Raw genomic sequence first — 20,834 nt, 5'->3', positions numbered from 1 at the left:
ATCATGGTATTTTATTAAATATTGTTATGCCACAGTTCTCTTTAACTGTCCTGACTCAGTTTCCCTGTCTCAGTTTCCTTAACTGTTCTGTCTCTGACCCAGTAAAACTAAGGATTGTTCGCTCTTGGGTTATGAATTAGCAAGATAAAAGAGTAGATCTCCTGACTCTTTTATGGATTTACAATATTCCTTTAGAATATTCCAAGATAGCCCACGATATCTTTACTTCTTTGTCTCCGGATTTTTTAGGGTTTTATGGCTTCCCCTCCCTGATAAAAACTTTCCCTCCCTTTCTCTTTGTCTCCAAAAAGGTATTTAAGAAGTTGGGGTTCCTCCATTCATTGCTGGAGAATGGTGTCTGGCAGCTGTATGCTGGATGCTGGATTCTTTGGATCCTCCAGCCCTGGGACCAATATGGATTCCTTGGTCCCAGTATACTTATCTCTGTCTGACTGGATAATCTGAGATGAGAGTCCTGTCCAGTCAATCTTACTCTCCCATTAATAAAAATATTAAAACTCTCTAATCTCTCTCCTGCCTCAGTTTCTCCAGCATTACAATTTGGAGGTCCTACCGAGATAATAGAAACTGAGAACTGGATTAGAGATTAGAGACCTCTCGGTCTCCACCTAGGCCTAAGTGGGGCTCAGGACCTGGGTCTGTTACTTGAGGAAAAAAAAAAAAAGGAAGCGGTTCTTCAGCCCCAGTCTGGCCTACAGTGGACAACGAAATCGATTCAGCATTTGATTCGGCATTCGGGAGAGTAAGTCTGTCTGGGTACCTTTTGGGGTACCATCTGATTCTGGTTCTGGTTCTGGTCTGTTCTGTTGCTAGCAACCTGTGGTCTCAGAATAAATACCGACGGGTTTAAAAATTCTGAGACAGGTATTTTCTGGGATGCTGGAAAATATCCTCTGGGTATGTGTTATATATTTGCTTAATGTTGTAACTGTGTAGTCTGTGTGATATATGTTCTATGTTCTGTGGGGTTTGTCTGTTATGTTGTTGGTTGGAAAACAACACTGCAACTGTGCATAGTAAATTGGAGCTCCATGTTTGTCTGTGTGTGTCTGTGTTAAAATTTAGGAAGCTTGTAAGAGATACAAGCCTCTTGTGTTGCAGGCTTAGAAAAATATCAAGAAGTTTGAAAAATCTTTCTCTCTCTCTGTCTCTGGCTGACTGCAGCAGCCTGTGAGAAAAAGGGAGAAAAGGGAGAGAAAGGAAGGAAAAAAAAAAAAGGAAAAGAAAAAAAATAGATTGAAAGGGATTTGAAAGTTTGGAAAGTTAATATACAGCAGTATGCTAACATAACTGAGGCGAAATTTCTTTCTGTTATTACTGTAAGGTTATGGTAACTCTTTGTTTAAGATTTATCAGAAATTTGATTAATGACATTTGTTATTGGAGGTAAAAGTTTTTGGGCTTAGAGTTAATTAGCTAATGCTATTTGGGAGTTTTAAAGCTCCACCCTCTGACAGTTACTGGGACAATTGATTGGTAAGCTGTTAAAACTCAACTGCTTATGTTATATTATAGTTATGTTCTTGCATTTTTCCTTTTGTAACTGATCTCTCTCTGATCAGAGCAATGGTCAATAGAATTGTTAAGGCAATTCAATTATGTCATGCTTTGCTATTTTCAGTCTGGTTATATGTAATCATTGTATCCTAAATGCTTGGGCAACTATTTCGCCTGGTCATCTGTCTGTTACTGGATATTTGTGTTTTGTTCCTTTAAGGTTTCTACATGATAAGTGGACAGTTAACAGGGGTCTGTAAGACTGCGCCCATTTGCTTGGCCTGTAAAGCAAACTCATCTCTTCACATAGGAAACTGCTGGCCAATTTATTTTGGCCTCCTCATGTTTTGCAACAGTCTGGTGAACTGAGTCTTTCTATCTGAGACTGATCCAATCTTTATGTGTTAGATTTGTGTTTTTGTTCTAGATTTTGGTCAAATTACAGATATTGACTTGCTTCTGGAACCTGGATCAGCTTTGATCAGCTTTGATTGTCACCACGGCACACACCCACTCTGCAAGGAATGAGAGCCTCCTGTCATTTCATAGCCTGAAGCAGCAGTTTGTACATGAGACCATGGACTGGACTCTGCATCTACTGTACTTTGGACTGATATAAGGGACTTTGGGAATGGTTGATGACTGACTGTTAAACCTTGCCTGGATCATCTATTACTGTGTGTTTAAGATTTGGGATGGGATTTGTTAAAATTGTGTAATTATTGCTGTTATGTTTGAGGGCTTTTTAGGAAATGCTACTGTATTAGTCTGTTATGTGTAGGGATTTTGATTTGCTCTTGGGATTTATATGGGGAATGGTCATTTGATAATTCCTTTCCGTGAGAAAAAAAAAAGGGGAGGTAGAAATAGAACATTGGGGAAACTGGTATATTTTTTTCAAAATACCTGAAAGAATGGGAATCCCTAGCTTCCTATTCACTTAGCCTTAGGCATTTCTGCCCCACCCCCTATCTCACTTAGTTCAGATTGAATTTGGATGCTTTAGTTTTAGAATCCCTTATTTTGTTAAAATTTCCCTGGCAGACTCAGTTTTGAGATTATTTTTTTTAGAAAAGTTTTAGAAATCAGACACCTGTCGTGACACTGGCAGTCTCTCTGATCTGTTTTTCCATTCCTGTAACCCCAGTTCATTAAGTATTTCAGCATTTCAAAGGACCTTGAAGTTTGGCTTGAGGCACCTAAAAAGTCTGGAGTTTGCCTGCCTTGATGGTCTAACTGTGCATAATCTGCTCAGAAATCTGTATTCTAATAGCAGTCCTGTTTCTCTGGGTGGGGACGGGTGGAGCTACTACAAGCCTCATCCTTCCCCCATGGAGAGGGCTGCCTCTCTGAATGGGCCTTGGACCCTGCTGCTTTGTAAGCAGAGACTGAGTTAAGTGCACAAATGACCACAGACCTAACTGTCCATCTCAAACTGGATTCTCTGGATGAGATGGTGCTCCAAAACTGTAGAGGACCTGACATGCTTGCAACAAGGGAGCCTTTGTACAGCTGTTAACTCTGGGGTTATCAGGGAGAGACTTGCTCTTGCCATATGAGTCCTTACATTTTTTCTAGTTTTATTTTTGGCTCATTTGCTTTACATAAGGTGGGTCAAAGACCTCCTGGGTATCTAGAGGAAGTTGCTAAGATTCAAAGGTTTGAATATTTAGGAGAGAGAGTGTGGAATGTTATGCCACAGTTCTCTTTAACTGTCCTGACTCAGTTTCCCTGTCTCAGTTTCCTTAACTGTTCTGTCTCTGACCCAGTAAAACTAAGGATTATTCACTCTTGGGTTATAAATTAGCAAGATAAAAGAGTAGATCTCCTGACTCTTTTATGGATTTACAATATTCCTTTAGAATATTCCAAGATAACCCACGGTATCTTTACTTTGTCTCCAGATTTTTTAGGGTTTTATGGCTTCCCCTCCCTGATAAAAACTTTCCCTCCCTTTCTCTTTGTCTCCAAAAAGGTATTTAAGAAGTTGGGGTTCCTCCATTCATTGCTGGAGAATGGCGTCTGGCAGCTGTATGCTGGATGCTGGATTCTTTGGATCCTCCAGCCCTGGGACCAATATGGATTCCTTGGTCCCAGTATACTTATCTCTGTCTGACTGGATAATCTGAGATGAGAGTCCTGTCCAGTCAATCTTACTCTCCCATTAATAAAAATATTAAAACTCTCTAATCTCTCTCCTGCCTCAGTTTCTCCAGCATTACAATTTGGAGGTCCTACCGAGATAATAGAAACTGAGAACTGGATTAGAGATTAGAGACCTCTCGGTCTCCACCTAGGCCTAAGTGGGGCTCAGGACCTGGGTCTGTTACTTGAGGAAAAAAAAAAAAGAAATAGATCACAACCTATACTGCAACATATCTAACATATATAGGCCTGCTTGCCATCTAGGGGAAGGGGTGGAGGGAGGGAGGAGAAAAATTGGAACAGAAATGAGTACAAGGGATAATGTTGTAAAAAAAAAAATTACCCTGGCATGGATTCTGTCAATATAAAGTTATTATTAAATAAAATAAAATAAAATAAAATATTAAAAAAAGAGAGAGAGAATGGCTTGTATTCTTATAAATTTGAGTCAATTCTCTATGTACTTTTGAAATGAGGCCTTTATCAGAATCCTTGGATGTAAAAAAATTTCCAGGTTTATTGCTTCCCTTCTAATCTTGTCTGCATTGATTTTGTTTACATAAAAACTTTTCAAATTAATATAATAAAAATTATCCATTTTGCTTCCCCCCCCCCAAAAAAAAAAAAAGGAAAAGAAAAAAAATAGATTGAAAGGGATTTGAAAGTTTGGAAAGTTAATATACAGCAGTATGCTAACATAACTGAGGCGAAATTTCTTTCTGTTATTACTGTAAGGTTATGGTAACTCTTTGTTTAAGATTTATCAGAAATTTGATTAATGACATTTGTTATTGGAGGTAAAAGTTTTTGGGCTTAGAGTTAATTAGCTAATGCTATTTGGGAGTTTTAAAGCTCCACCCTCTGACAGTTACTGGGACAATTGATTGGTAAGCTGTTAAAACTCAACTGCTTATGTTATATTATAGTTATGTTCTTGCATTTTTCCTTCTGTAACTGATCTCTCTCTGATCAGAGCAATGGTCAATAGAATTGTTAATGCAATTCAATTATGTCATGCTTTGCTATTTTCAGTCTGGTTATATGTAATCATTGTATCCTAAATGCTTGGGCAACTATTTTGCCTGGTCATCTGTCTGTTACTGGATATTTGTGTTTTGTTCCTTTAAGGTTTCTACATGATAAGTGGACAATTAACAGGGGTCTGTAAGACTGCAGCCGTTTGCTTGGCCTGTAAAGCAAACTCATCTCTTCACATAGGAAACTGCTGGCCAATTTATTTTGGCCTCCTCATGTTTTGCAACAGTCTGGTGAACTGAGTCTATGAGACTGATCTAATCTTTATGTGTTAGATTTGTGTTTTTGTTCTAGATTTTGGTCAAATTACAGATATTGACTTGCTTCTGGAACCTGGATCAGCTTTGATCAGCTTTGATTGTCACCACGGCACACACCCACTCTGCAAGGAATGAGAGCCTCCTGTCATTTCATAGCCTGAAGCAGCAGTTTGTACATGAGACCATGGACTGGACTCTGCATCTACTGTACTTTGGACTGATATAAGGGACTTTGGGAATGGTTGATGACTGACTGTTAAACCTTGCCTGGATCATCTATTACTGTGTGTTTAAGATTTGGGATGGGATTTGTTAAAACTGTGTAATTATTGCTGTTATGTTTGAGGGCTTTTTAGGAAATGCTACTGTATTAGTCTGTTATGTTGTTAGGGATTTTGATTTGCTCTTGGGATTTATATGGGGAATGGTCATTTGATAATTCCTTTCCGTGAGAAAAAAAAAGGGGGAGGTAGAGATAGAACATTGGGGAAACTGGTATATTTTTTTCAAAATACCTGGAAGAATGGGAACCCCTAGCTTCCTATTCACTTTGCCTTAGGCATTTCTGCCCCACCCCCTATCTCACTTAGTTCAGATTGAATTTGGATGCTTTAGTTTTAGAATCCCTTATTTTGTTAAAATTTCCCTGGCAGACTCAGTTTTGAGATTATTTTTTTTAGAAAAGTTTTAGAAATCAGACACCTGTCATGACACTGGCAGTCTCTCAGATCTGTTTTTCCATTCCTGTAACCCCAGTTCATTAAGTATTTCAGCATTTCAAAGGACCTTGAAGTTTGGCTTGAGGCACCTAAAAAGTTTGGAGTTTGCCTGCCTTGATGGTCTAACTGTGCATAATCTGCTCAGAAATCTGTATTCTAATAGCAGTCCTGTTTCTCTGGGTGGGGACGGGTGGAGCTACTACAAGCCTCATCCTTCCCCATGGAGAGGGCTGCCTCTCTGAATGGGCCTTGGACCCTGCTGCTTTGTAAGCAGAGACTGAGTTAAGTGCACAAATGATCACAGATCTAACTGTCCATCTCAAACTGGATTCTCTGGATGAGATGGTGCTCCAAAACTGTAGAGGACCTGACATGCTTGCAACAAGGGAGCCTTTGTACAGCTGTTAACTCTGGGGTTATCAGGGAGAGACTTGCTCTTGCCATATGAGTCCTTACATTTTTTTCTAGTTTTATTTTTGGCTCATTTGCTTTACATAAGGTGGGTCAAAGACCTCCTGGGTATCTAGAGGAAGTTGCTAAGATTCAAAGGCTTGAATATTTAGGAGAGTGTGGAATGTTATGCCACAGTTCTCTTTAACTGTCCTGACTCAGTTTCCCTGTCTCAGTTTCCTTAACTGTTCTGTCTCTGACCCAGTAAAACTAAGGATTATTCGCTCTTGGGTTATAAATTAGCAAGATAAAAGAGTAGATCTCCTGACTCTTTTATGGATTTACAATATTCCTTTAGAATATTCCAAGATAACTCACGATATCTTTACTTCTTTGTCTCCAGATTTTTTAGGGTTTTATGGCTTCCCCTCCCTGATAAAAACTTTCCCTCCCTTTCTCTTTGTCTCCAAAAAGGTATTTAAGAAGTTGGGGTTCTTCCATTCATTGCTGGAGAATGGCGTCTGGCAGCTGTATGCTGGACGCTGGATTCTTTGGATCCTCCAGCCCTGGGACCAATATGGATTCCTTGGTCCCAGTATACTTATCTCTGTCTGACTGGATAATCTGAGATTGTAATGCCGGAGAAACTGAGGCAGGAGAGAGATTAGAGAGTTTTTAATATTTTATTAATGGGAGAGTAAGATTGACTGGACAGGACTCTCGTCTCAGATTATCCAGTCAGACAGAGATAAGTATACTGGGACCAAGGAATCCATATTGGTCCCAGGGCTGGAGGACCCAAAGAATCCAGCGTCCAGCATACAGCTGCCAGATGCCATTCTCCAGCAATGAATGGAAGAACCCCAACTTCTTAAATACCTTTTTGGAGACAAAGAAGAGAAAGGGAGGGAAAGTTTTTATCAGGGAGGGGAAGCCATAAAACCTAAAAATTCCAGAGACAAAGAAGTAAAGATATCATGGGTTGATCTTGGAATATTCTAAAGGAATATTGTAAATCCATAAAAGAATCAGGAGATCTACTCTTTTATCTTGCTAATTTATAACCCAAGAGCGAATTATCCTTAGTTTTACTGGGTCAGAGACAGAACAGTTAAGGTAACTGAGACAGGGAAACTGAGTCAGGACAGTTAAAGAAAACTGTGGCATAACAAGATGAGAGTCCTGTCCAATCAATCTTACTCTCCCATTAATAAAAATATTAAAACTCTCTAATCTCTCTCCTGCCTCAGTTTCTCCGGCATTACAATACCTTGGATTTGAATTAATCCTTTCCTTTGGCTAACTTACAAAAGATAAAAACATTAGTAGGGACTCACTTGTGCCATAATTTTAGTTAGATACAATCAATCAAACGATTAAAATTTATTAAATACCTATTATGTGCCAAGAACTGTGCTAAGTGCTAGAGACTTTTTAAAAAAATAGCAAAAGACAGTTTCTGATCTCAAGAGTTTGGAATATAATGTACAAAGCAATATGCAAATATATATGTAGAAAGGAAGCTATGTACTAGAAATCATTAATATAGGGAAGGCAGTAGAATTAAGGAGGGGTGGGAATGCTTTCTTGGTAAAGATAGAATATTAGTTGGAACTTAAAAGAAACTGGAGAGAGCAATAATTGAAGATGAAGAGGGAGAGCATTTTAGAAATAGATCACAACCTATACTGCAACATATCTAACATATATAGGCCTGCTTGCCATCTAGGGGAAGGGGTGGAGGGAGGGAGGAGAAAAATTGGAACAGAAACGAGTACAAGAGATAATGTTGTAAAAAAAAAAATTACCCTGGCATGGATTCTGTCAATATAAAGTTATTATTAAATAAAATAAAATAAAATATTTAAAAAAAGAGAGAGAGAATGGCTTGTATTCTTATAAATTTGAGTCAATTCTCTATGTACTTTTGAAATGAGGCCTTTATCCGAATCCTTGGATGTAAAAAAATTTCCAGGTTTATTGCTTCCCTTCTAATCTTGTCTGCATTGATTTTGTTTACATAAAAACTTTTCAAATTAATATAATAAAAATTATCCATTTTGCTTCCCCCCCCCAAAAAAAAAAAAAAAAAAGAAATAGATCACAACCAGAGAAAATGCTTGGAGCCAAGAGATACAGTGTGTGGATTGTGGAACAGTCAGGAAACAATTGTTATAAGATCAAAGAGTAAAGAATATTTTGAACCTGGAGAAATTAAAACTACCACCATATATGAGTAGAAGTATACTATCTATATCAGTAAAACATTTTTTAACCTAGTGAGCACTTCACCTCGGCTGGAAGCTAAGGAAACCACTCAGTTTCAAGAAGGGGAAATAGATTTATGAGACATTGGAATATGAGATCTTTTCAGAATTCCCCTCTTTTTTCTTCCTTTGTTATTGGGAGTGACTTATTGTTGGTTATACAAGAAGGGAACAGAGAGTGGCTATGGAGAGGTTCTAGTTCTGTTCCTGTTTTGCACCCAAATAGCCACTGATTCTGGGGATCGAGATCATAGATCTCCATGTGAGAGAGGCTTTACATTAGCATTTTTGCTACTGAGGATAGGAAGAATTGTGACAGTTGGATTGTAGTCCTTTTCCACCATGTGAGTGGACAATGGCAAATGTGGAGGATTGGATCTGTGTTCTGTCAGCATCCACTATTTATACCTCTATGTTGCTATAGAACTAGTGGTAGGAATTGCTGAGGCCAGATTTTGACTGGTAACAGTAGTCATGCCTTAAAACCTATCTGTTATGATTAGGACTAATGGAAGAAGGAATCAGATCAAAGTGGAAACAGAAGCAGGGACTCTGACCACTTGGCTGGTGGCTCAAGTATAGTAGTATCTTGTGGGAAATACACATACTGTAATGCCGGAGAAACTGAGGCAGGAGAGAGATTAGAGAGGTTTAATATTTTATTAATTGGAGAGTAAGATTGACTGGACAGGACTCTCGTCTCAGATTATCCAGTGCTGTATGGGAGAATCACAAATCTTTAAGTACTTTTTGGAGACAAAGAAGAAGGGAGGGAAAGTCTTTATCAGGGAGGGGAAACCATAAAACCTAAAAATTCCAGAGACAAAGAAGTAAAGATATCAAGGGGTATCTTGGAATATTCTAAAGGAATATTGTAAATCCGTAAAAGAATCAGGAGATCTACTCTTTTATCTTGCTAATTTATAACCCAGAGAGCTACGTGACAGAACAGTAAAGGAAACTGGGACAGGGAAACTGAGTCAGGTCAGTTAAAGAGAACTGTGGCATAACAATACTGCATTCCCTTTTTGGAGAATTAATAATGTGACACCTTATCTTCCTATAGGCTTAGTAAGGCAGCATGCAAGCTGATGTGGGCTTTATATGTCAACATAATACCCAAGTCACATGGGGTACATCAAATGACATATGTAGCCTATGTCTATGCATATTTAAAAATAGTTAAAAATAGCTTGTCATTAAAATAATACATGGTAAATAAAATTTAAAATATGAGTTAATGTTTGAAGATTTAATTGACAGAATGCTTAGCAGCAGAACAAGATGGATATTCAAAAGTCCAGGCAAATAGTCAAGAAGCTGATTTTTGAAGACAATGAGATGACAATATATGATAAATAAGCAAGTAAAGGAGAACCATACAAAAGAAAGGAGTTTTTCCTTTCAAATACTGAGGTGTTTTCACCAATGGCTTTCAAGCTGCTTTTCTTCGATCACTAGCCAATTCCAACAAATTTGAGAAGCATAGGTAGAAGCCCATAGATAGGACCCAAAACTTTTCCAATATGAGATTCTGTGATTTAATGATTTCAGTTCCTTTGCAAGACCTCATCATAAGCAAGTTACTTACAATGCAAGTTCTTTTAAAATGAGATTGAATTATGCTTCACTCTCCAGATTTTACCACCATGCTTCAGTTATTTTCTCCCACTGATTAAGTTCCTATGTGCAAAGTCAACCACAGGTACAGTCAGTGTGAGTGATCCCATGACTATGGAATCATGACTTTCTGGACTGGATATTTTTCTCTTGCAGAGAGTCAAAGAATGATGACCCCCTGAAGTTCAATCACTTCCTTAAAAAAGTCTTGGATCCACTTAAAGGAAACAATTACTTAATGTGTAATGTGGGGCTAAGAATGAGTCATTTCTTGTGTCAAATACCTGTGAATCTCCTGGTATTTAGTTGAGTGAGATGACAGTAAATATTTGGAGCTTGTACCATGCCTGAAAATGAAGTTTGACACAGTTCTGTAGGCCTCCTCAGAAGATCCTCACCTGTTTGAAAAGCAATAGCACTTTAGAACTTACAGATGACTTTCACATTTATGGCCTCATTAGATCCTTATGAATCCGGAATTTGAACAGGTTATTATTTGTCTAAGATTTACTTCATAGTGGAGCCCAGATCTCTTTACTCAAAGACAGCCAGTGCTTTTTTTTTAATCCTATTATACTTCCTCTAACACTAATCCATTTGATATTCTATAATCAATCAATTAATCTACAAAGGTTTATTAAGCACTATGTGCCAAGCTTAGTGCTAAGTGCTAGGGATGTAAATTTAAAAAACCCACAAAACCAAATATTTGAGAGTCATTATGTGAAATTGACACAGGGAAAGTTTTTCCTTCTTTACTTCACCTCTCAGTTTCCTCCTCTATAAGATGAGAAGATTGTGTTAGTCGATCTCTAAGGTCCCTTGGGGGCACTTAAGTGGTACAGTGGATGCAGTATTAGGTCCAGAGTTGGGAAGATCTGAATTAAAATATGGCCTCAGACACTTAGTAGCTGTGTGACCCTGGGCAAATCACTCAACCCTGTTTGCTTCAATTTCCTCATCTTCATCCCCGTATGGGGGTCACAAAGAGTTAGAAATGAAATGACTAGGACAACAAGGTCACTTAAAATTCTATAGTTCTATAAGTGGGATTGATTTTTCTCTTTTAACAGGTTATATATAAAGTCAGACATGAGCTTATAAATCATATCTTAGATATGGATGGGACCCTCTGAGAGTATCGAGTCTGTCCTTTCCCAAATCATAAATCTCATCAATAATAACTAAACTAGCTGTCAAGCAGTCTCAGTGTGAAGGCATCTAGTTGCTGCTAGATAAATAGAGCACCAAGCCTAAAGTCAGCAAAATCTAAGTTCTGATCTAGCTACAGATACTCACTAGCTAAGTGACCTGGGCAAGCCATTTAAACTCTAACTTAAGTTTCCCATATGTAAAATGGGGTTAATAATAGCATCTATTTCCTAAAGTTATTATGAGAATCAACTGAGAAAATAATCATAAAGTGCTTAGCACAGTACCTAGCACATGATAAGAGCTATATAAATGTTAGCTATTATCACTATTATTGTTATTATTATTACCTCTCAGAGCAACCCATTCCACTCACAGCTTCAATTGTTAATAATAATTGTTGTTGTTCAAATGTTTTTCAGTTATAACCAAGTCTTTGTGACTCCATTTGGGCTTTTCTTGGCAAAAAATACTGGAGCTATTTGCTATTTCCTTTTCTAGCTCATTTTATAGATGAAGAAACTGAGACAAACAGGATTAAGTGACTTGCCCAGGGTTACACAGATAGTGAAGTATCTGAGATCAGATTTGAACTCAAGAAAATGAGTTGACTCTAGGCCCAACACTTAGGGGTTCCTTACTACTACTACTACTACTACTACTACTACTACTACTACTACTACTAATAATAATAATAATCATTGACATTTTTATACAGCTCTCTAATATTTGTAAAATATCTTATATACATTATCTCAAAGGAACTTTTTTCCTTATATTTAATCAAAAATCTAATAGCTGGTTCTACTCCCTGAGACCAGGAAGAACAAGAATTCCTGCAATACTGGTCAATGCAGTGATCAAGGTATTCTCCTAGCCCATATACATGGTAAGTAAATCTGTGTGTCCTGATTTAGTTAATATTGTTCAATCTTCAGAAAGAAAGAGAGAGAGAGAGAGAGGAAAAAGAGGAACTTTCTGACAAAAATTCTAGAATCATTTAACATGGAAAAGCTGAGCATTTGAGGTAGTATTTGATTGAATACTAGAAGGTAAAGCAAAGGGAGTTTCCTTGCCCAATCCAGTTTTTCTAATTATGAAACTCTAGTGAACCTCCCACAATCTTTCTTTTACTATCTCGTAATTCATTCTCATTAAAATCTCCAGAGCATGACATGTCTCCTTTTTGTTTTAATTTGATTCAGCAAACATATGATAGGTACTTACTATGTACAAGGAGACTAGGAATAAAAAGTAGTCTCAGTTCTTATATAATTTACATTCTTAGTTGGGAATGAAGGGAATATAATATGTTCAACAATGGAGACACCTAGACAAAGTGTTCTAAGGAAATTTGAACAGGGAGAGAACATTTTCAACCAAGAGAATTAGAGAAGGTTTCATGGAGGAGGTGACACATGAACTAAACCTTGAAAGGAAAAAAAGTCTTTTTTATGCATTGGAGTAAAAAGTGAGTGGGTTTCAAGCATGAGAGATACCCTAAATGAATGGAAAGAGGTGACATGTGCAGTTTAGGGAAGCCAGGGATCAATTGGAGTATACAGCGCTTGAAGGAATACAGCATGAAATTAGTATAACTCATGTTTTACATATCTTTTCTTTTTCTTTCCTCTGAAATGGTTTTCTTTTTTTTTTTTTTCTTTCTTTCTTTTTTTTTTTTTGTTTTTTGTTTTTAGGAGTCAGAAAATATAGGAATTGAAGGGTTTTGTTCCAAAAAGTTGGAATGGTAAATTGGAACCAGATTGGGAAAGTCATTGAATAGGGTAAAGAATTTATGTTTCTGTCTTGAGGCAAGAGGACTGATTAAGGGACATGTCACCCATCAAATTTGGAGCATTTTGCATTAAATTTTCCTAACCTGTAGCAAGAATGATAAATCTATGTTAAATGTGATTGTGTAAGGGGTAGAGGTGGTGAGAGAAAAGAGACATTCTTCAATACTGGTTTGAGAAAGAGGCACTCCTGTCATTTCAGACTCTTCAGGTACCATAAAGGGAGAAGAGAAATAATATATATATATATATATATATATATATATATATTATACACACATACTTAATATCCAGCTTTTTTATTAAAAAACCTAGAGAGGGAGAGGTGAGAGGCACTAAAAGCCTTTTTTGGCCACTTCTCAGAAGAGCTGCTTTTCATATGAATGGAGACCATGAATACCACCTTTCACCTGAGCAGATGAAGTCCTCTTCTCAAATTTCAGATCCTCTGAATACATCATGGCTCTGACTTGAGATAGACTCTTGGCAGGAGTGCTGGATGCAGCAATCAAGTAGGGTACAAACTTGTGGATGAACCCTTTGCCCTGAATGGTCCCAGATACCCCTTGAGCCACTGTTGATTTTGTCAGTTTCACTGAAATAATGGTTCTGGCTGCCAAAGCTCTTCTCCATAGTGTCAAGGGAGCCCATCCCCCAGTATTTCTTTAGCTGGATTCCATCAGAATTCTATACTTCTAGTATTTGTCTGAGGTCTCTGTGATGGCCATCAACAGCCAGCCCATCCTCACTGTGGAAACTCCAAGAAAAAGAGCTTTGGCAATGTAATACACATTCTGGATGCCACCATCAACAATGATGGGACATCAAAGTGGGGTGTATATTCCAAGACCTTGTATGAAGCTGTTGCCTGAGGCCGCCCACATACCAGCACTTCTTGTGTAATGTGGTTGGAGCCATTGTCCACGCCAACTCTCAGGGCATCCACTACAGAATCACATTTGGCATTGATAACTTGGAGGTTTTAGTATTTCTCCTTGATGTGGTTGCCCATGTTAATTTGGAAAATAGAGTTTCCTTGGGAAGAATCCAGAACCACCACATCAACACAGGCCTGAGCCAGCAAGTCAAGCCAATACTTGTCGTCCTCATCTGTGCCAATGGCTGCCCTGCACAAAAGCTGCTTCTTGGTGTCCTTGGATGCCAGAGGATACTGATTCTTCTTCATCCTTGTGGGCAATGATAGCTACTAGCTCATCATCCTCATTCACAATGGGTAGCTTCTCTTTCTTACTCCACTGCAAAATTTCATTGGCTTCCTTTAGTGAGACTCATGCAGGAACTACCACTAGATCTAGTCATAATCTGGCCCAGGAGACAGTCATGTTCCTCCTCCTCCTTGAAAAAGTCTATGTTGCAAGAGAGATGATGCTCTTTAGATGGTTGTCCATCTTGCCTTTGACTGTGGCTGGAAATTCATAGAAGCCATGCCTTACCTTGGCTTTAAACACATCTCTGACTCAATCTTTGAGGCTCAGGACTATAGGATCAGTGATGAAGCTCTGCTCATAATTCTTCACTTTGTGTACTTCATCGACCTAGAAATTCTGGGGTACAGTTGTGACAGATAAAGCCAATAATACCCTCTATCAGTGCTATGGAGATAGCCATCCCAGCCTCCGTGACTGTGTCCATTGGGGATGAAAAAGTGGGGTCTTCAGGGTGATCTTAGTAAGAGCTGAAGTGAGGTCTACTTGGTCTTCTGTGAAGTCTATGAAGCTCGGGAAGACAAGGAAATCATTGTAAGTGAGCCCATATCCACATTGAAAAGTTGCTGCACCTTGAGCCCATTGTCTGGGGCATAATAAGTGCTGCTGCTGCTGAAATAGTCTGCCATGGCAGGGACAAGTCGGGGATGGGGAGAGGAAGTGGACTGGATTGATGGGAGAGCCGATTAGAGCCACATGGGATTGATGTATCTCTTGCAGAGAAAGAAATAATCTCTTGAAGATATATAAGGGGAAACTGGTTCCACTTGCCTCCCTAGAGAATTCAGGGCAATTTCTCCTCAGATAAAATTGAGGTCCCTCTCTTGATTGATTGATATATTCAATCAATCCCATTTAAAAATTTATTCACTCTCATGTATTGTCTGGTATATTGTAATTTTTACAATTTCTGTTTGCTATCTCTTTGGACAAATTGAATAAATACTTGATATTCACTGTGATGGTTTTTTGTGTAAAGAGCATTTGTTAGACATCTGCTGGTATAAGTTTGGGTTACACTTCTTAAAAGAATAATGGGAAGGAAAGTGTGTGGCTTTGTTTTTGAATTTTTAAAAACTGTGCCTTTAGATCATCCCAGGATTATTTAGGGGAGCAGAAAGATAGAATTCTAATTTAGTTCCTCTTCTTAGAGGAGAACAGGGCAGTCAGACTCATGGCTTTCTCTTGCTCACTTCCAGATGGAAATCAGAATTTTCCTTGGAGATAAATTAGTAATATTGCAGAGATAACTGTTACTCCTGTGAACCAAATTTAGTCCATCCATGTGGATGTACATATATGATATGGGCAATATATACCTTTTAGAAAGCTGTGGTTTGATAGTCAAGTTTTCCAAAGAGCTGGAATGAATGAGGAGTTTCTGAAGTTCATTTAGATGACCTAGTGCTCAACATTCAATAAGCATTATTTTTTCTTTTAAGTTGGTCTAACTCTTGTAGTTACTAAACCACCTAACTGTTGTGATGGCCTAAGGATTTCTCAGGGAAGGAAAATGACAAATAGGATGACTTCTTTCTAATATCTAGCTATAAATCAGTGTTTAAGATACAGATTCCTTCCAAATGTCTCTGTGCATTTCATATGTATCTTACCCTCACATAAACTTATTTTCCTGTCTTTGACCTATTCTGAAGATAGATAACAGTGATTTTTAGGAGACACACTTGAAACCTCATGGGTACTTGGCTTTTTGTTTTCTTCTACCTGTTTGCTTGGGCTCTTGGGGCCCATGCCTGAGGGAGATGAAAACTCTGTAGAGCTCACTGTTTGCCAAAGATTTTAAATTAGAAAGCAAGGACATTCTCCTCAAGAGGCCTGCCATCAATGTCTTTTGATAAGTCCAACTTTTTAAAGACTTCCCCAGGGTCTGATTAAAATTCTGAGGAACCTTATTAGAAAGAAGAGTGAAAAAAGAGTTATCTTTCCTTCATCCCCATAGGATTTTGTACATCTTTTATAGATGACATTGAAACTGTGCTTTAAAATTTATGAAGCTCTTTTCATATATCATCTTCTACGGTGTATTCTACTACTTAGTAACACTGGCTTCTTTGCTTTCCTTGGACAATATTTCATCTTCTGATTCTGTATTTTTGCTAGCTGCTCTCCCACCCTATGCTTAGAATGCTCTCCCTTCTCATTTCTACCTCATGACTTCCTTCAAATCTCAGCTAAAATCCCATTTTCTGCAAGAAGCCTTTCCTTGTTTTCCTTAATATTAGTACTTTCCCTCTGAAATAAATTTCTCTTTTAATCTTTATATCTAATTATTCATAATTGTTTTCATAGATGATTAGCTTCTTGAGGGCAAGCACTGTTTTTGCCAGAGACACTTACAAGTTATGTGATTGGGCAAGTCACTTAACCTCTGTCTGCCTCAGTTTCCTTTTCTATAAAATGGGGATTGGAGAAAATGACAAACTACTTTAATATATTTACCAAAAAAAACCCCATGAATAGTATGGCCTGTGGTGTATGAAGAGTCAGACACAACAGGAGTGAACGACACCACCACCAATAAAATGAAGATAATAATAGTATTTATCTGATAGGGTTGTTGTGAAAATGAGACTATATTTATAATATGTTTTACAAACCTTGAAGATCTATATAAAGACTAATGGGTTAGTGAAAGTAGTAAAAAAAATGCTAAAAGTCATAGGCATAGCTGTGGTAGTAACAGTGGTGGTGATTGTAGCAGTTGAACAAGAGGAATCCTTGGGTACTTAGTTCAGTGTCTAAAACATAGTAGGCACTTAGTAAATGCTTATAGACCAATTGAACAACTGTGTGATTCACAGCAATTTTGTTTTTCTGCTATTACTTTAGAGATAAGGAAACCCCTGACACATCCCATTGTGTGTCCTTTGCCTCACTAAGTCTCCTTAGTCAGTGTTCATTCTGGGCTTCTCATTTCAGGAAGAACATTGACCACCTTGACTACATCTAGAGAAGGATGACTAGGAAGGTGAAAGGACAAGATTTGGGGAAAGAGGGTGAGGGAGAAATGATATGATTTATTTGTTGTTCAGCCATTTTTCAGTCATGCCTGACTTTTCATGACCCTGTTTTCTTGGCAAAATCTTTCTTGGGATTTTCTTGGCAAAGATACTAGAGTGGTTTGCCATTTCCTTCTTCAGGAAAATTGATGAAGAAAATGAAGTGATTTGCCCAGGATCACAGGATTAGTATCTGAAGTTGTATTTGAACTCAGGAAAATAAGCCTTCCTGACTCCAGGCTCAGAGCTCTATCTTACCACATAGCTGCGCCAACTATATATCTGTCTTCAGATATTTGAAAAGTTGGTAGTGAGGTGATAGCAGAGGATAGAGTACCCATCCTCCTGATTTCTCCTAGTTCCTCCAGTACTTTGGGACTGATTTACTTAAAACTTATATTTTGCCTCATGAATAGTCTCCCAGAAAAGAGTAAAAAGTTACTCTATGTACAATATGAATCAGGCATGGGACAAGTATTTATAGCCTACATACAAAAGAAACACTAAATGCAAAACATTCAAAAAGTGGCAGTAATCACTTATATATACTCTCTTGGTAGGCTGATATTGAATCTAAACATCTAAACATTAGATATGTTGTGGACCTATTGAGTAGGCATTTTAAATTTCACCTGGGCTCTGCACTGTCCTTCTCATAAGAGAGTCTTCTAGCAAGCTGGGCTAGGGCTTGGCTCATCCTTTTGCTAGTTGTCTTCTCCATTGGAGTAGTGGGTGGGACTCTAAGTCCTTCCCTGACCAAAGGATTTAAGAACAAGAACCTTCCAAACTCACAAACCTCCCAAACTCAGACAAGTATTGTTTAAGTGATTACTATATGCCAGGCACTGTGCTAAACCCTGTGAAATCAAATATAAGCAAAAAAGACAATGCCTCCAAGGAACTTTCATTCTAATGGATAAGACAACACGGAAAAGAAAGTTGAAAAGGAAGGAGGTGGGAGAAAGATGCTTGGCTTGAGGCATGATGGAGAAAAACAGAAGCCTGTGTAGCCTATTAGAAAATGAAGAGCTATCTCAGCAGTCCAGAAGAGCTGGACTATTCCTTCTTAAATAGACATTCTAGGAACAACTCTCTACCTTTCACTCAGAGGAATAGACAATAGGATCAAAGGGTAGTTCAGAGTTGTGAATTCCAGGATTGAAGTGATCTTTTAGAAAAAAGAACTTTCTTCTGAAAGTGAATTGAACACATCCATCTCTAGACTAATATTTATTTATCTGATCCAAGGTCAGAAAAATACAAACACAGAGGAAGCTATCCAAGACCTATGATTAGGTTTGCCTAGGAAGGATTCACTACTGTATGCTCACAGCACTAGGGCTGGAATCACTCTTTTTAGAGGTCCATTGAGTCATTGGTTCTTCCTGCTCACTGGTTAATGGGGTGGGATGCTTCAGCATCTCAAAGTTATATATATCTGGAAGAACTGGGTTTCATTATAGCCAAAACACTGAAGTGATGAGCTAGCACCTAGGATTGGCCAGAACCAGGAAGGGCAACTTTGTGCATACAAATTCAGTCCTGGGGAGCTAGATAGTACCATGAATAGAATACTAGGCTTGGATGGGAAAGACTTGAATTCAAATCCTATTTCAGACATTTACTAGCTATGTGAATTTGGCAAGTCACAACTTCTCTCAGAATCAGTTTTGTCTTCTATAATGGAGATAAATCAAGTCAACAAACATTTATTAAGCACTTACTATGTGTCAGTGCCATAATAATAGCACCTACTTCACTGAGTTGTTGGTGAGGATCAAATGGGATAAAGTGTAAAGTGTCAGCTACCATTATTATATTCATTATGTATCTGTGGTGTATATATTTCTAAGTTCTTAGAAGTTCATTAAAATGTAAGCTCCTTGAAGGCCAGAACTGTTTCACTTTAGTCTTTGTATGCCCACTACTTAGCATAGTAGGGTAGAACTGATAGGATAAGCATAGGATTTACTTGCTGTCTGAAGAATGAAATAGAAAAGTATTTATTCAAAGCTTATTATGGGACAGAAACTGTGCTAAGCACTGAGGTTATAAATAAAAAAAAAGTGAGATAGTTCTTTTCCTCAATGATCTTACCTTCCGATTGGGGCATCTAATCCCTATATGAGGATTCAACTGCTGAGCAGATAATATATTAAGTACGGAAGGGGCCTTAATGATCCACTTAATCCTTCTTATTTCATAGGACCAGTGTATTAATTACCAAGCCATGCTGTGGTTACCTGTGAAATAAGGAGATTGGACTACATAAGGTTGAGATATAGGAGAAAATCAGACTATTTGAGGACATAGGATTTATAAGGGGGATAGTGAAGCAGATTGGGAAAGGGCAAGGCCTAGAAGATACTGCAAAGAGGGTATGGTGTTATAGAGGAGGTAGTCCCAGTTCTTCCCTTTGAATTCAGTTCAGTTCAGATCTTTATGTGCAGAACATTGTGCTCAGATTGAGGTAAATACCAAGTTTAGGTGAGACATGATCCTTGACCTCATGGACCTGAAAGTCTCTTAGGGAAATAAAATAGTAACATAGTTATTATGTGATACCATGTATTTTAAAATATACTAGTAAATAACAAAACTATATGCTATATGAGGTTTGAGGAGGTCTTTTCCAACTAGTGGGAAGTAAAATCTGATTTATGGTACACAATTGATCCAAATACATCAGCAATAGATATTTTGGAACAAAGATTCCTGTGAGAATTGGGGGAAGGTGTCTTGGATTGTTTGTGGAAAAAGAAGCTGGAAAAAGACAGAGGCACATGCTCCATTATAGGAAAGTTTGTCCTGGTTTTTGTATGCAGCTGATTACTATTACCGACAGCCAGATCAAGTCAACAAGGATTTAGTAAGAACCCAATATGGGCCAGGCATGTTGTAGCTGGTGTGGTAGTCAAGAAAATGAGGCACTGAAGTGCTGAAAAGACCTCACTTGGTGAGTGTCCCTCAATGCCATTCTCCCTTATTTGGAACATAGAGGCTCTGAAGAAGCTTCTGTGATAACCGTCCCTTCTCCTATAGCTAAACACAAAAGAACTGTTTGCTGCTCTTGAAGTCAGAGGTGTTCAGCACCTACTGCTTGTCATTTCTTATAGCACAATAGCATTCCATCAAGATAATATCTCACAACTTCTTCTGCCATTCCCTATTTGAGGGTATCCCTTAAATTTTCAATTCTTTTCTACCACAAAATCCCACATATAAATCCTTTGTACATATAAATCCTCTTCCTTTTCCTCTGATCTCTTTGGGATACAAATACAATACCTTTCTCAATGACATTGCTGGGTCAAAGAATATACCCAGTTTTATAGCCCTCTGGGCATAGTCCTAAATTGCTTTCCAGAATGTAAATCAGTTCACAAATCTATCAACAATGCATAAATGTCCCAATTTTTTCACCTTCTCTCCAATTATTTATCAATTTTTTATTCAATATTATCCAATCAATAGATGTAAAGTGCTTTCTCAGATTGCTTTAATTTGCAATTCTCTAATCAAGTTTTAGAGTATTTATATTAGAGATCGTTTTTATTTCTTCTGAAAACTGGTTATTCCTATCTGTTCCTGGTGGTGATGATGTTCAGTCATGTTTGAATCTGACCCTTTGTGACCCTTTTTGAAGTTTTCTTGGCAAAGATATTGGAGTGGTTTGCCATTTCCTTCTC

At 38.0% G+C, this 20,834-nt stretch overlaps 1 pseudogene; it reads right to left on the bottom strand.

The window, feature by feature from the left end:
- Positions 1-13,152: 13,152 nt before the first annotated feature.
- On the bottom strand, positions 13,153-15,395 carry LOC127542579 (inosine-5'-monophosphate dehydrogenase 2-like; annotated as a pseudogene).
- Positions 15,396-20,834: the final 5,439 nt, after the last annotated feature.

Source organism: Antechinus flavipes, chromosome 1, assembly GCF_016432865.1.
Source record: "Antechinus flavipes isolate AdamAnt ecotype Samford, QLD, Australia chromosome 1, AdamAnt_v2, whole genome shotgun sequence".
Lineage (NCBI taxonomy): Eukaryota > Metazoa > Chordata > Mammalia > Dasyuromorphia > Dasyuridae > Antechinus > Antechinus flavipes.
Note: the sequence above shows the minus strand (reverse complement) of the source record. Positions and strands in the feature narration are given on the sequence as shown.